The sequence below is a fragment of the Melopsittacus undulatus genome, chromosome 4 (assembly GCF_012275295.1).
Source record: "Melopsittacus undulatus isolate bMelUnd1 chromosome 4, bMelUnd1.mat.Z, whole genome shotgun sequence".
Lineage (NCBI taxonomy): Eukaryota > Metazoa > Chordata > Aves > Psittaciformes > Psittaculidae > Melopsittacus > Melopsittacus undulatus.
The window spans coordinates 52,780,693-52,794,385 of NC_047530.1; the positions used below are offsets into that span (position 1 = coordinate 52,780,693).

A 13,693-nucleotide genomic window follows, 5' to 3' on the forward strand; every position below is an offset into this window, starting at 1 on the left:
GGAACAAGGATAGAAATACAGAGTTTGTTATTATTCTTTCATTCAAGTAACAGTGTTAGAGTTCTGTATAGGTGATACCTAAAATTCATTGCTTACTTGTGATCCCAGACTCAGTAAGGATGATAGTTTCTCACAAGCTTAATGGAAAAGGCCTTTCTAGATTACTCATTTAAAATAGGAAAATCACTATGGAGCAAACTGGAATATATAGGAATTTTTATGCTGCCTTTCCTCTGGAGGGGAATTAAGATATTCATAAAATGCATAAGTGCACATATTTTCTTTTTCCATCATATATTCATCTGTTTACCATAATGTGGTGTTGTGCATGATTTGTGTACTTCTTTCGGTATTTCTTCACAGCTAGATACCATTCTGAAAATACAGCACTGTTCTGTTTGAGACTCTTTCAGGGTTTTGATACAGGAGAAATTCTTAGATACATAGGTGGTCATGAAAAATGCTGTGATCTGTGATTATAAAAGAAATCCTGAACTCTGCTACGAAATCTTAGTGGAAGCTTGTATTTTGTGCTTTTTCATTGCTAGAATACAAGCATGCTGTTGTACAGTAGCAACAACAAAAAAATATATAAAAAATATAGAATTCTCTGCTGAGCTGTGAGACGTAACAAAAAAGACTAACTTATGCTTCTGGTTTCCTGAAATTCTTGTTCGCTCACCTGTCAGAGATAACGTGATACTGCAGCAAGATGAGGAGGGAGAAATTCAAGGCTACTTCTTTTAGTAACACCATTCTCCTCTCTGGGAGGGCCAGATAGCTGCCTTCTGTTCCCAAAACCTGATTTTGCAGCTCAGTGTTGCGTTGAGTTGAAAATTAGTGTCACTTTGATTTTTCATTTCTCTATTCAACTGACAAAACCATTGTCTCCTTGCGAGTATGAGGAGTCTTACCTCGTTTTGCATCATGATATACGTGACATGCAGTTTCCTATACTTAGCTTTGCAGAAGTTGACCAGGAAGAGTACTTTGATAGACAAGACCAGAGAGACACAAATCTCTGTGTAACTGAAACTTTGGGGTAGACTGGATCACTGGAATTAGGCCCAACACTGCTGTGATTTCCTTATGACTTTTTGTCTGTCTCCAGGGAAGCAGTGCCTGATCTACATAAAATACTTTTGTCTGCAACAGATTGTAGTGTGCAAGGTAGCATAATGTCTGCTGCCTCATCTGACTTTATCCTGGCTTGGATCAGTGTTCCTGGCTATAACAAAACAAATTATGGAGCTACAAAGAACAGTTTTGTCAGTAGTTTATTATCAGCTCTTCTCAATTCTCAGTATATCCCAGATAATACCAGGATAAATATAAATGTACAGTGCAATGTTAGAGTTTCTTGGAAGCACAGTATTATTTCTACAGATGTTAGTTTGAATAGTAAATTCCTTCTATCAGCTGTCTTCTTCTGGCACACACCTGGGGCTAAACACCATGCCTTGGTTAAATATAAGTGACTGCTTCAGATGTGCTTTCATATTTTGGTAGGCAGCCATGTCATTCAGGTGCAACCTAAGCACTTGTCCTAGAGATGCAGCTCTCAGGGGCTGCCTTTCATTTGATTTAATTAGGACTACACAGGAAATTGTAATCGGCACGTGATTTCAGGCCAGGTGGTCTGTCTGCTGCTGAACTGTATTTTCACCTCTGCAACACTAAACAGTCATCTCTAGATTACTTGTATTGCTTTCAGCTGCAAGGCCTACAATGAATCACTTAATAAAGACATTGTTCTACAAAACCTACATTATAATGACAATGTTAGTACAATAAATAATGTTTCCATTTTAAAATGGTGTTCTCCAGTCCATGACTACTGATTACTACCTTGTTGCTTCTTTCATTGTCATTTTCCTTTTTCAGGAAGTCTCTAGCTTTATCTAGCTCTTTGTCAGGGACTGTAGTGATAGGACAAGGGGTAACGGGTTCAAACTTAAAATGGGAAGTTCAGGTTAGGTATTAGGAAGAAGTTCTTTACTGTGAAGATGGTGAGGCACTGGAACAGGTTGCCCAAAGAAGTGGTAAATGCCCCATCCCTGGCAGTGTTCAAAGCCAGGTTAGATGGGCCTTGGAGCAACCTAGTTTAGTGGAAGCTGGCACTGCCTATGGCAGGGAGGTTGGAACTAGATGATTTTAAGGTCCTTTCCAACCCAAATCGTTCTATGATTTTATGATTCTGTGACTCATGTACTCTTCTGCTGTGTGATATGCATTATCATATAGGGGTGGAGAAGCAGACACTATGTGCCCAAGCTGGCCTAGTATTGAGGCTCACCAAGAAGTAGGATGTTGTGTATCATATTCTCTGATATAATGGATTTGATATCTAGTGAAATTTCCTGAATTTTTTCATGGCTTGAATTTCTGAGCCCGTTCTTTGCAGTATTTAGGCACTGGAAGTCAGTTCTTTCATTGGGAAATTTTATGCATAAGAATATAAGACAAATATCTGAAGGAATAGGAAAGGTTGCTTTTTAATAGAAACAGCAGCAAGAGCTAGGATCAGTTGAGATATCTGTTTATTTTGAGCACACTAAGAGAGCATGATTCTGTGTCCATATATTATAAATATTGTTCCAGAGGATGTCATCTACTGTGAGCCAAACTTGCAGTAGTAGTAGACCATCTGCAGTATGATGTGATTACAGGACTAAGTAAATCACTATCTCTGTGCCTATGGAGAGAGCCAAACCCTTGTTCTCCATTTGCTTTCTTAGCAGCTGCATCTTCAGTGATGAGAGATAAGATTTAATCTCACATCTGAGATTCTTCAGAGAAGCAAAGTCTACCTATTCAGGATTTCTTTTTGCAATAAAGAAGAAACCACTACCGTGTCTTCTGAATTCCTGAAATGGTTTGTTTTCAGCTGAACTGATGGGGTTTTCGCTGTGCAGGGACAAGAATTAGACCCTGACAAAATGGAAACTTATCCCACTATCAACTCACGGGAGGTATCTTGTCATCTCATCATCTGGAGAAATATCTAATTATTTGTGTTACATGAGTGCAAGAAAATCCCCAACTATTGGAAACTGTATCTGAAGCATCCACTGTCAGTAAACCATAACAAGCCACAGAGAACACATGGCTGATTGTAGGATTATTCTCTTGACTCTGATGAATTAGGTTTTTTTATTCAGCTCTATTTGTCACTAATCTGGTATATTATTTTAGCTTCTAAGATTTCTACCCTTGTCTGTGGTTTTGTAGTAGCATTTGTAAAATATTAAATACATATTATTAAATAAATATTAATAGAGTTCTGGTGCCTTGAGCTAGAAGCTGACAGATGAGTAATGCATTTCAAATCTTAGAAGCAATGCTGTATTTTTTCCTCAAGCAAGTATGTTGTTGCAAAGCTATTTATTTGCCCCATAAGAGGATTGATGCAAGACTTGACAGCATCATTTCTAGCAGGTCAGTCACTTTATCTGGGATTTTTCAAAGATTCATTTGCTGTGCCCCAGAATCATATTCTCGAATTCATGTTAGGATGAGTAATGCTTCTTTTTGGTTTATGTTCAATCATTCCCAGTTGAATGGACTTAAGTGTGCTTTTAAGGTACCAGATTACATTTGGAGGGCAAACTGGAATCACGTTGCTTATCCAAGAGATCAAATAGGAACTGTGTTGGTAACTGCCTTATGGTGATAACGGAATGAGAGTGTAAGGCTGGTATTTCTCACTGTTACTTGAGCTCTTCTTCTGGGCTGTGCTTGCAAGAGCAGTACTTGTGGTTACAGAAGCCCATACAAATCCATTGCAATCAATTAGATCCTACATTAGATGGCTCAAGTCTATTTTTCAGTAGGCTTCTTAAAAGTCTGTTCCAATTCCTAGCGAAGTCAGCAGAAGATTTTCTATCAAGGGCAAGCCTGTAACAATAACTTTGTCTGTTAAAGCAGCCTACATGTTTGATAAAGCTTCCAAATACCTGTTACAAGGAAATTGTCTGTACCCCTTTTAAGGATGCCTGAACAAATACTCAGTGATTTTGCCTCTGGTCATAGACTAAGTTGTCAAGAGACATACAAGAGAATGTAAGCTCAGGCTTAGTCTTAGAACAATTATATATGTCACAAAGACTTTGTGTTGCAGATGAATTCATGTTCCCAGGGATACAATGGCTCTGTTAAATGTGTAAAAAGAAATTTTTTTGAAGGTAATAGGTCTTTAAGGGAAAAGGAATGGATCTTGCTCCCACTAAACAGTATATCAACTGACCCAGGAAGAAAATTACATTTATATTTCAAACCGAGTGTGGCACACTACTTTCCCACAGTATATTGCCATAGTGAAATTAGTTGTATTTACAATAAAATAAGATATAAATATCTCTGGTTTATTTCTTATTAGTCCAGCAGTTTGTCTGTACTTATGTGAAGCAGATGCTTTTACTGTTGGTGAAGAACTAGAGGCATGTAGTGTATGAACAGAGATGAAAAAATTAGTTACTTGACCAGAAAATTGTTCCAATGTTCTTCAGAGTCTTGTCCATTATGATAGAGTCCCTGTGTTGCAGGGCAAAATGATGTGAAGTCTTGCCTCTCCCTCATCTGTTTGGATTTTTTTTAATTCAAGAGGTGACTTTGGTTTCCTTGGGTTTGTTGGTTTGGTTTGGTTTTTGGTTTTTTGCGTTTTTTTTTGAGGTGGGGGGTACTGGGGCATGGGGATTTTTGTTTGTTCGTTTTTGAGGGGTTTTTTTGAAGGTGCTGCTGGTCCTTACTATGTGGTTTTTTCCCCTTTTTTAACTTCCCCCCACTCCAAAGTCTGCAATCATGAGTCTTCATTGCAGGCAAGTTAAATCAGTCTCTCATATGATGCATAGAAGCCCATTGCTGGCTTACAGGTCCAGTCATTTCCAATCCAAAGTGTTTGTGTATCCCAGCTGTTTTGCACCTGTATCTCTTTCTTAAAACATACCTTTGCAAGAATGTTCTTTTTGATAATCACGCGCAAGTGCAAATATTTACATTTGGCCCAAAGACTCAGTATTGATCTGAAAACTCTTTGGATTTTTTCCTTTTTCCGTAGAAGTTTTCAGCAACTATAGCTGTCAGTGTTTCTAATACACGCCATGAATTACGTGACACCATAAACATATTAAATATAAGTAGATGTCTGTTTTTATTAAGGAAAGCCTTTGCACAGTTGTCCTGGTTTTGGCTGGGATAGCATTCATTTTCTTTGCAGTAGCTGGTACAGTACTGTGTGTTGTATTCAGGACAAGAATAATGTTGATAACACATCAATGTTTTAGTTGTTGCTAGCAGTGTTCATACTAAGTCTAGGGCATTTTTATCTCTCAACCTACCCCGCCAGGCTGGGGATGCAGAAGAAGCAGGGTGGGGACACTGCTAGGACAGCTGACCTCAGCTGACCTAAGGCATATCCCACACCATATAGAATCATGCTCTGCATAAAACCTAAAGGGAAAGCTGGCCAGGGGCTGCTGCTCAGCAGCTGGCTGGGAATCAGTTGGTAGATGGTGGGCAATTGCAGTGTGCTTCACTTGTTTTGTGTATTCTAATCACTCTGTCATTATTGTTATTATTTTTCCTTCCTTCTTTGTTCTATTCTAAACTGTCTTATCTCAACCCATGAGCTTCCCAGTTCTCTCCCCCACCCCACTGGGAAAGGCAGTCAGTAAGTGGCTGTGTGGTGTTTAGCTGCCTGCCAGGTTAAACTACGACAGCAGTGTGCAAACTAGGGTGCAGTCTTACAACACAGAGGCTTAAACAGCTATGCTGTCTTATATTTTCTTCTTCTTGCCGTCCTCTTGTTCTCACTCTTGCAGCACACTTTGGCTCTGCCAGCATAGTTGTCTGAAGGATGCCCCATACCCATTGTCTGTCAACACCTCCAGAAGTAAACTTTCACATTGTGTTTTTTAAACTGCAAGGTTAATTTTAATGTTAATTGGTTTGCGATTTATCATGCTGCCTTGGAAACTCCTGTGTTAGGGGAACTGAGAGCCAGCTGTGCCAAAAAGTAGAAATGACTGGGAGGGAACAAAGACAGCGAGGGGATTTTTTCACTGAGCTGTTGTATAACGAAACTGTTTGCACAGGGTGAGCTGTGTGATGTGTCATGTGTGCATAGCATCCTTTATAGTCTATGCTGCTGGGTCCCTTTTCACGGCACTACACTGAGCAGTATAGATCTTCCTTAAATTCCCTTCAGGAAAATGAATCTAGATGTCCCACATTCTTGCACTTCCAGCTACTGTCACTTGCTGTGGTCTTAAAACCATGGTTTTGACTTGATTTTAGTAAGTAAGCCATAACCCTTCCCAGTAAGGAATGATTTGTTGGATGGAAAAAAATCCTTATTATATGAGCCTTTCAACAAGCGCCTTTCAGCAGTATTAAGTGGACAATGTGCTAAGGAAGGGCTGAGAAGCACAAGAATAAATATATTCTTAGTTGCTACTTTTAGATGACATTTGAATAGTGCTTTTTAAGACAGTGATTTCTCTTTATTTTTATCCATTTTGTGGATAATGAAGAGGTGATTTGTACACTGAACTCTGGAAAAAAAGTTCATAAAGATTGATCAAATGTTGCTTCTTACAAGATGCAGCCAATGCTTATCAGAGCCCCACTTTCATCGAGATAAAAATAGTCCCTTGCAACTGCAAGTATGGTGTAAGTACTTGCCTAGCACCCTGTGTAAACAGCAGTGTCAGTGAGATTAATGTTGTTTTGGAAAGTACCTTACTGTGTTAACATCCTGAATCCCAAAATGACACAGACTAACTCTCTGTTTACAGGGTCAGAATTCCAAAAGGAAAAAACCCAAACCAGCCTCTATTGAGAATAAAATAAGGAATTGTCATGCCCCCAAACAGGTGCCAGTCATGACATCAACATAAACTGGTTTTCTGTGACTTGTTCTGTATTTGTGTCAAAACTGCAGTGGAATAGTTGGGGTTTTCTGCCTTAATTTTGCCTGTGAATGCCTCAGCAGGCAACCTGCAGCTACAGCATGTGTAATTATACATACAGCCAGCATTAACCAGTGAATCATTTTTGTGGTTTTGCTCTTTCTGAGGAGAGAACATTTTATTAGCTGCTTCCACAGGAAAGCAAATGCTTTATAACAGCACCAGCTTACATAGCATCACTATACCTTACAAAGAAGGAGAATGAGGCACTTGGAGATTTCTCACAGATGCTTTTTCATTGGTTGTGCCATGTGGTTGCGTATTACCAACTGGGCAGCAATATAGACATCTTGATGTTTTATGAGAGGAAATTGTTGTGTATAGTGGCATGGAAAGAAGCAAAACAGTTTAAGTCAATGCACACAAATCAGCAGACTCAGGTAAGATGCAGATTAATTAGTGCATTATTAGGAGATAGCCTCATGTTTAATATCTTTCTACACTTTCAGGTTACAATATGGTGGCAAAGACACTGTAGATTCTGGTATTACAATTCTTCATGGCTTATCCCGTGGAGATTCCATATTTGTTTTAACATGTACTGTGGTTTGACCCCTGCTGGCAACTAAGCCCTACAGAGCTGCTCACTCAGTCCCTTCTGGGTGGGATGGGGGAGAGAATTGGAAGGGTAAAAGTGAGAAAACTCGTGAGATAAAGACATTTTAGTAGGTAAAGCAAAAGCTGCACACAGAAGCAAAGCAAAACCAGGAATTCATTCACAGCCTTCCATGATCAGGCAGGTGTTCAGCTGTCTCTAGGACAGCAGGGCTACATCAAACGTAATGTGTTTCTCTCTTGGGGAGAGAAACGCCATCACTCCCAGTGGCCCCCACCTTTCTTCTTCTTCCCTCAGCTTTATATCCTAAGCATGATGCCATGTGGTGTGAAGTATCCCTTGGGTCAGCTGGGGTCAGCTGTCCTGGCTGTGTCCACTCCCAGTCCTTATGCACACTCAGCCTGCTCGCTGATGGGGTGGTGTGAGGAGTAGAAAAGGCCTTGGCTCTGTGCAAACACTGCTCAGCAGTAAGGAAAACATGTCTGTATTGTCAGCGCTCTTTCCAGCACCAGTCTGGTCTAGTTTGGAGAGAAGGAGGCTAAGGGAAAAGGAGGCTCTCTACTACAGCTTCCTGAGGAGGGGAAGTGGAGAGCGAGGGTGATGATCTCTTCTTGTATTGGGTGATAGGATGCATGGGAATGTTTCAGAGCTGCATCAGGGGAGGTTCAGACTGAACATTAGGAAGTATTTCTTAACTGAGACAGCTGTCAGACACAGGAACAGGCTTCCTAGATTGATGGGCACTCTTTACGAGGTGTTTGGACCTCAGTGTCTTGCTTTAGATTTTGGTCAGCCCTGGATTGGTCAGGCAGTTGGACTAGATGATCTTCCAACTGAATATATCCTAGTCTAGTGTAGTCTATTCTTAGCTTGGTATTCTAGTACTTGAGGATCAAGTCTTGAGGATTAGTGCAAGATTAACAAGTCTGATCAAGCTGAAAGTACAACTGTGGTAAAGGAGAGAAAGATGAAAACATAAAAGATGGACAGTGCAGTATGTTGCTTCATGAATACTAAACCAGTGGTGGTCTGGTTATTGAGCTTGCTGCTTTTTTGCCTTTTAAGATGAAAAGTGATTTCTTTTACTTCCTATTCATGACTTAAACTTGGCAATGTAGTGATTTATATGTTGGTTATTTGCTGTGCTTAGCAGTGAGATAGACACATTTGAAAGAAAACTGAATGAAGCCATATGTGCTCAGTGACTCTTGAGGCGTGTTTTCACCTGGTAACACAAGGCATAGAGTAGTTGCTGCAATTGTAAGCCAGCAACACGTGTAGTTTAACAATATGTCGTAAAAGTTTCGCAGCTCATGAAGATACGTGCAAAATTAATCCCCATAGAACAACGCAATTTAAAAAGTACATAATGAAGCAATTAGCTAAAAGAGGAAGGAAACTACTGACAATTTAATATGGGAAGAATCTTTGCATGTGTTACACTTTCAATTAGAGTGTTTTATTAATGTAAAGTGATGCCTATGAGGCAATTAATGATGACTTCAGAGGTAATATTTAAGGGATAATTTACATTTTAAAAATTGAGAGCTGCTCTAGTTAAAGCCTTTTATTTCCTTTTAAATAGTCTTTCGGATTGTGTGTGGGGTGTTTTTGTAGGTTGCTCACAGTTTCACATTATTATCAGCTCGGTTACACACACAAATAGTTAGGTTTACCTGAAAGTATGTCAGGCTTGAATACTGATAAGTACAATAGGATTCAGAAACCTCACAGGGCTCCAGTAAAACAGGTGAAGTAATTTTAAAAATCTCTCTCTAGTCTCTGACTTCTCTGTGGATAATGTTCTGAGCTGTGACAATAGGCAGACATCTCTTGAAATTAAGCTACACCCTCTGCAGGGGTACATGTCAATGGCATGGTTCCCTTTTCCAGCCCATTCAGCATGGAAGCAAGGAGTACACTGGAACTGTACTTTCTTTCTCTTTCTGTCCACCTGTATTCTAATTTTTCTAATTCTGAAGTTATGTGACTTAGGCCAGGACTCTGTGATTAATTCTAATGTCTGGGGAGACTTCTTCAATTAGACGAAGCTATTTGAGACCAGTGGAATAAGCAAAGCTGTGCATGGCTGCTTGCTGAATTTGGGGAAAGTTAGCCAAATCCATCAGTGCTTGTCACTACTGCAGTTATTTAGTGAAGATCATCTGACTTAGTGAAGATATGACCTAAATAAAGATTAATGTATTTCATCCAGTGAGTAGATTTCTAGGTTTAGAGAGACGGATACCCAAATGTATATGACAATCCAAAATCTTTCACTGTGCAATCCAAACCCCACTGATCACACTTGGAAACATGAACATTGATTTCAGTGATCTTTGTATCTCACCATTCTCTCTGTCCTTTCTGCAGTCACCTGTCAAGACAGCAAAATAAAGATGAAAGCCCAAAATGATCACAGACTTAGCTCATGATATTAAATAAAAATAGTTTTTTCATACTCGCCTGTAAAGCATCAAACTCATTATTGGTTATCAGTAAACTATTAATGGTAATGACAAAGGTTAACAAGATTCACAAATATTTTTGCATTAAATTGTTCCCCAAGATATATTTTAAAGATATTGGTGACTGTTTGTTTGTATCCACAGTAGTAATTCACACCGACTTTTTATCTTCAGGGCATCTTTAATGAGTTGTTCTAATTTTGTCATTTGCAGACTTCACAGAAGCTAGAAATTGCTTCAGCTTTTTGAGACATCATTTAATAATTAAACAGTTTTGTTTGCAGTCCAAATGAAATGATGGTTTCAAACAAGGTCACATCAGTTCATGGAGAAACTGCATGATCTGTGTAAGTTTAATGAATGCAGTACGTGCTAATAAACTGCTCAGCATCATGTAGAGTTTATTTTATTAGATTAAGCTTCCACAATATGAAAAGAAGACCCAGTGATTAAAAAGATAAAAAGAAACATTTTTAATGAAGAAGTGTTGTGTCATTTTATAATGAAGTATAAATTAAATATTCAAGAGGGGATCAGCTTCAGAGTTGTAATCGATATGATGAAATACGCAAATACAAGTATGTTTAAATGCAATTGAAAAGGATTTACTAAAGGATGTGGATTTAAAAATAAAGCTAAACAGAAAGAGACTTTGTCTAGTGAAACAGATTTTCCAGATGTGAATGGAATTTGCTCCCAAAAAAATTTTTAAGCAGATTGACTTAGAGATTTCTAAGGCTGAGTGAGTCCCTGCTGCACACTGAAAGCTGTGCAGATGGTATCACCACTGCCCTCATTTTGGTGGATGAGTGAGGAATGATAGCATATGAGATCAGGGTTTACGCCTTTGCAGAATGTTTAAAGAAGCCATTTGGTGTGTTACTGCTTCTGTAGCTGCCTCACTTGTGCCATCCCACTGGACTGCCCAGATCTTGGGTCCTTTACTCCTGTAACAGAGTGGCAGTTACAGCTGATCTGTTGTGCCACCGTCTGTGGTCTCTCTGCAGTTTTACACATCCGCTGCTTTCCTGGTTCTTCCAACACAGAGAATATGTTTTCTGTTTGCTTTGTGGAGCTAATGTAACCTTTGTGAGCTTAAAGTCACACAGATGTAGGGCCACACTTACAGCTTTGTGCAAATGTACCTTCAGTAAATTAACAGTAAGAAGCACTTAAAGCTTCGACAAGCTCCCCACATAAGCCATAACAACTGAAGTTTTAAAAGGGAGATTCCCCACACCTTTTTCTTTTTCACAAATAGATTCTCTGTACTCATTTAATGTTCCTATCATCTCCCACTTGCTTTGCTTAGTTTAGGTCAGAGGCCTTGTTGATTTTAGTCTTTCAGTGTTGTGTCAGAAGCCACCTTGGCACCACTACTGTCCTGTTAAACCTTACATTTTTTAATGGAATTCTACTACTTTTTGCTAGTGATGAAGGAACCCTTTCAAGAAGAGGAAGCCCTCTAAGTCCTTCTTGGGGCTATACCAAATATGCAATCCTCCTCAGGAAAGTCAAGAATAAAGAGCCCTTTCTTAAGGTTCTCTTGGTAGGGAGCATTGAAAACACACTGAAGTGGATTCTGAGAGTTCTTTGGAATGGAAAATCTAGTTGGTGTTGTCTTTTTCCAAGTGATTGCTTTTGCAAAGCGAACCAGTGGGACCAGAACCTTGAGAAATTCCTCAAAGAAAAGCAAAGTTTCTGCATTGCTTGGGCTTCAGAAGTCATACTAATGCTCCCAAAGATATGCAGTCGCTCATACTTTAAAACTTTCCACAGTCTTTGCCTGAAGATAACTTCTGAGACCCACTGGCACGGTTTTGCAGTTGATGCTTTTACAGAATGAAATGTGAATTTATTTATTATATCACAGTGACAGATGCATATGTTACTTTTGACAAGTGTATATGTATCTTTAGGGATTTTACAGGAAGTTGAGACTATTGCAAGCAGTTTTCACCTCCTTCCACCTCACTTTCCATCTACCACAGGTAAAATATCTTCATGGGCAACAGAAAAAGGTGTTGTATTTCTTTGTAACCTCTTTTTAGGAAATTTGTCAAGATTTTTCCTTGCACGAGCAGTTTTATCATTAAGTATTGCTGATTGCAGCAACAGTATGCCCAGAGATGCAATGTTTTACTTCAAACCATTCTGTGTGGTTAAGAAAAGTCTTTGAAGCTCTTCTATCTTTAGACTTCCTGTTGAAATCATGGATGATAACTTGGAAAAGCTTCACTGATTTTAAACCTTTGTATTTATTTATAGCCATCACATAAAATAACAGTGCTAGAGAATAAGAAAGGTGCTGAAGCCTGAGTAAAGATCGCTAATGACAGAAAAAATATATCTGTGGAATTCATAGGGGAAACATGAAATTGTGAGGAACTGACACCTCAATTGCTATTTCTATTTTTTAAATATTAAAGACAATGTAAAGACCATTTTAAAAGGCTTCACAACTTTGTTTCAAGTTGTTGTGGTTTAAATCTAGTCAGTAATTCAGAACCGCATAGTTGCTCGCTCACTCCCCTTTTTCCTCCCCCCCTCTCCCAGAGGGATGGGGAGGAGAATCAAAAGAATGTAACTCACATGGGTTGAGATAAGAACAGTCCAGTAACTAAGGTATAACACAAGCCATTACTGCTACCACCAATGATAATTGATAGCTTGCCTTCACAAGTGAAGATTTGGAAAGGGCTTTAACCACGCTTACTACAAGCACAATGACCAAGGTTAAATGGGATATGCAAATCTGGTTGGAAAGGGTGCTTAGGCAATCAGGAAGTGTCCAACCAGGACTGTCATCTCCTGAGTAATCTCAAGCTACCCATGTGCTGGTTCGCCCACATGCAAGGTTGGATCTGCAGCTTCCCATGCACCTTGTCACCTACTGATTCAACCCTCGCCTGTCCATACCAATAAGTGAGAGCAAGCCCTTCCAGCCTGCACAGGGGATTTCTTAGAGGAGGCACAGCATGTGCAGAACTGGCCCCACCGTTTACACCTGAGGTTTAACTGCCAGGCCTAGCGAGCTAGGATGGTGACAGCAAAGTCTGCAGGTCATAGGTTTTGTAACAGTGTCCCTCTCTTAGATGGAAGACCATAAAAGGCTAGATGAGCTCCATCAGCCCAATAGGAAATAACAAAGGAAGAGAATACAACCGCTCACCACCCGCCGACCGATACCCAGCCCAACCGAGCAGTGATCTAGCCTTTCTGGGTTTACAAATATGTAAAGGGTGGATGTCAGGATGATGGAGCTAGGCTTTTTTCAGTGATATCCAGTGATAGGACAAGGGGCAATGGGTGTAAACTGGAGCATAGGAGGTTCCACGTTAACATCAGGAAGAACTTCTTTACTGTAAGAGTGACTGGAAGAGGTTGCCCAGGGGGGTTGTGGAATCTCCTACGTTGGAGATATTTAAGGCCTGCCTGGACAAAGTACTGCATCTGCTTTCACTCCACGAGTGCTTTGCAAGACTTCACAGCCTACATCTAGAGTTCTGCTGCTTGTTTAGTACTGTAGCTAAAGTTCTGCACACACTGTATTCCCATATTTTCAGATCACATGTGTTTTCTCATGTCTTCCTCTTTAAAAAGTCATTAATTAAAGGACTTCTGTTCATCTTGATATATGGAAACTGATAGCATATATCTCTAGTCCAGTTCTGGTGCATGCTAATCATGTTTTCATGGAT

General features: G+C 39.6%; 1 protein-coding gene across 2 annotated transcripts in view; it reads left to right on the plus strand.

Moving 5' to 3' along the window:
* The window catches only part of GALNT18 (polypeptide N-acetylgalactosaminyltransferase 18), a 244,699-nt gene that overhangs the window by 165,737 nt on the left and 65,269 nt on the right, over positions 1-13,693 (plus strand). The window lies entirely within an intron of this gene.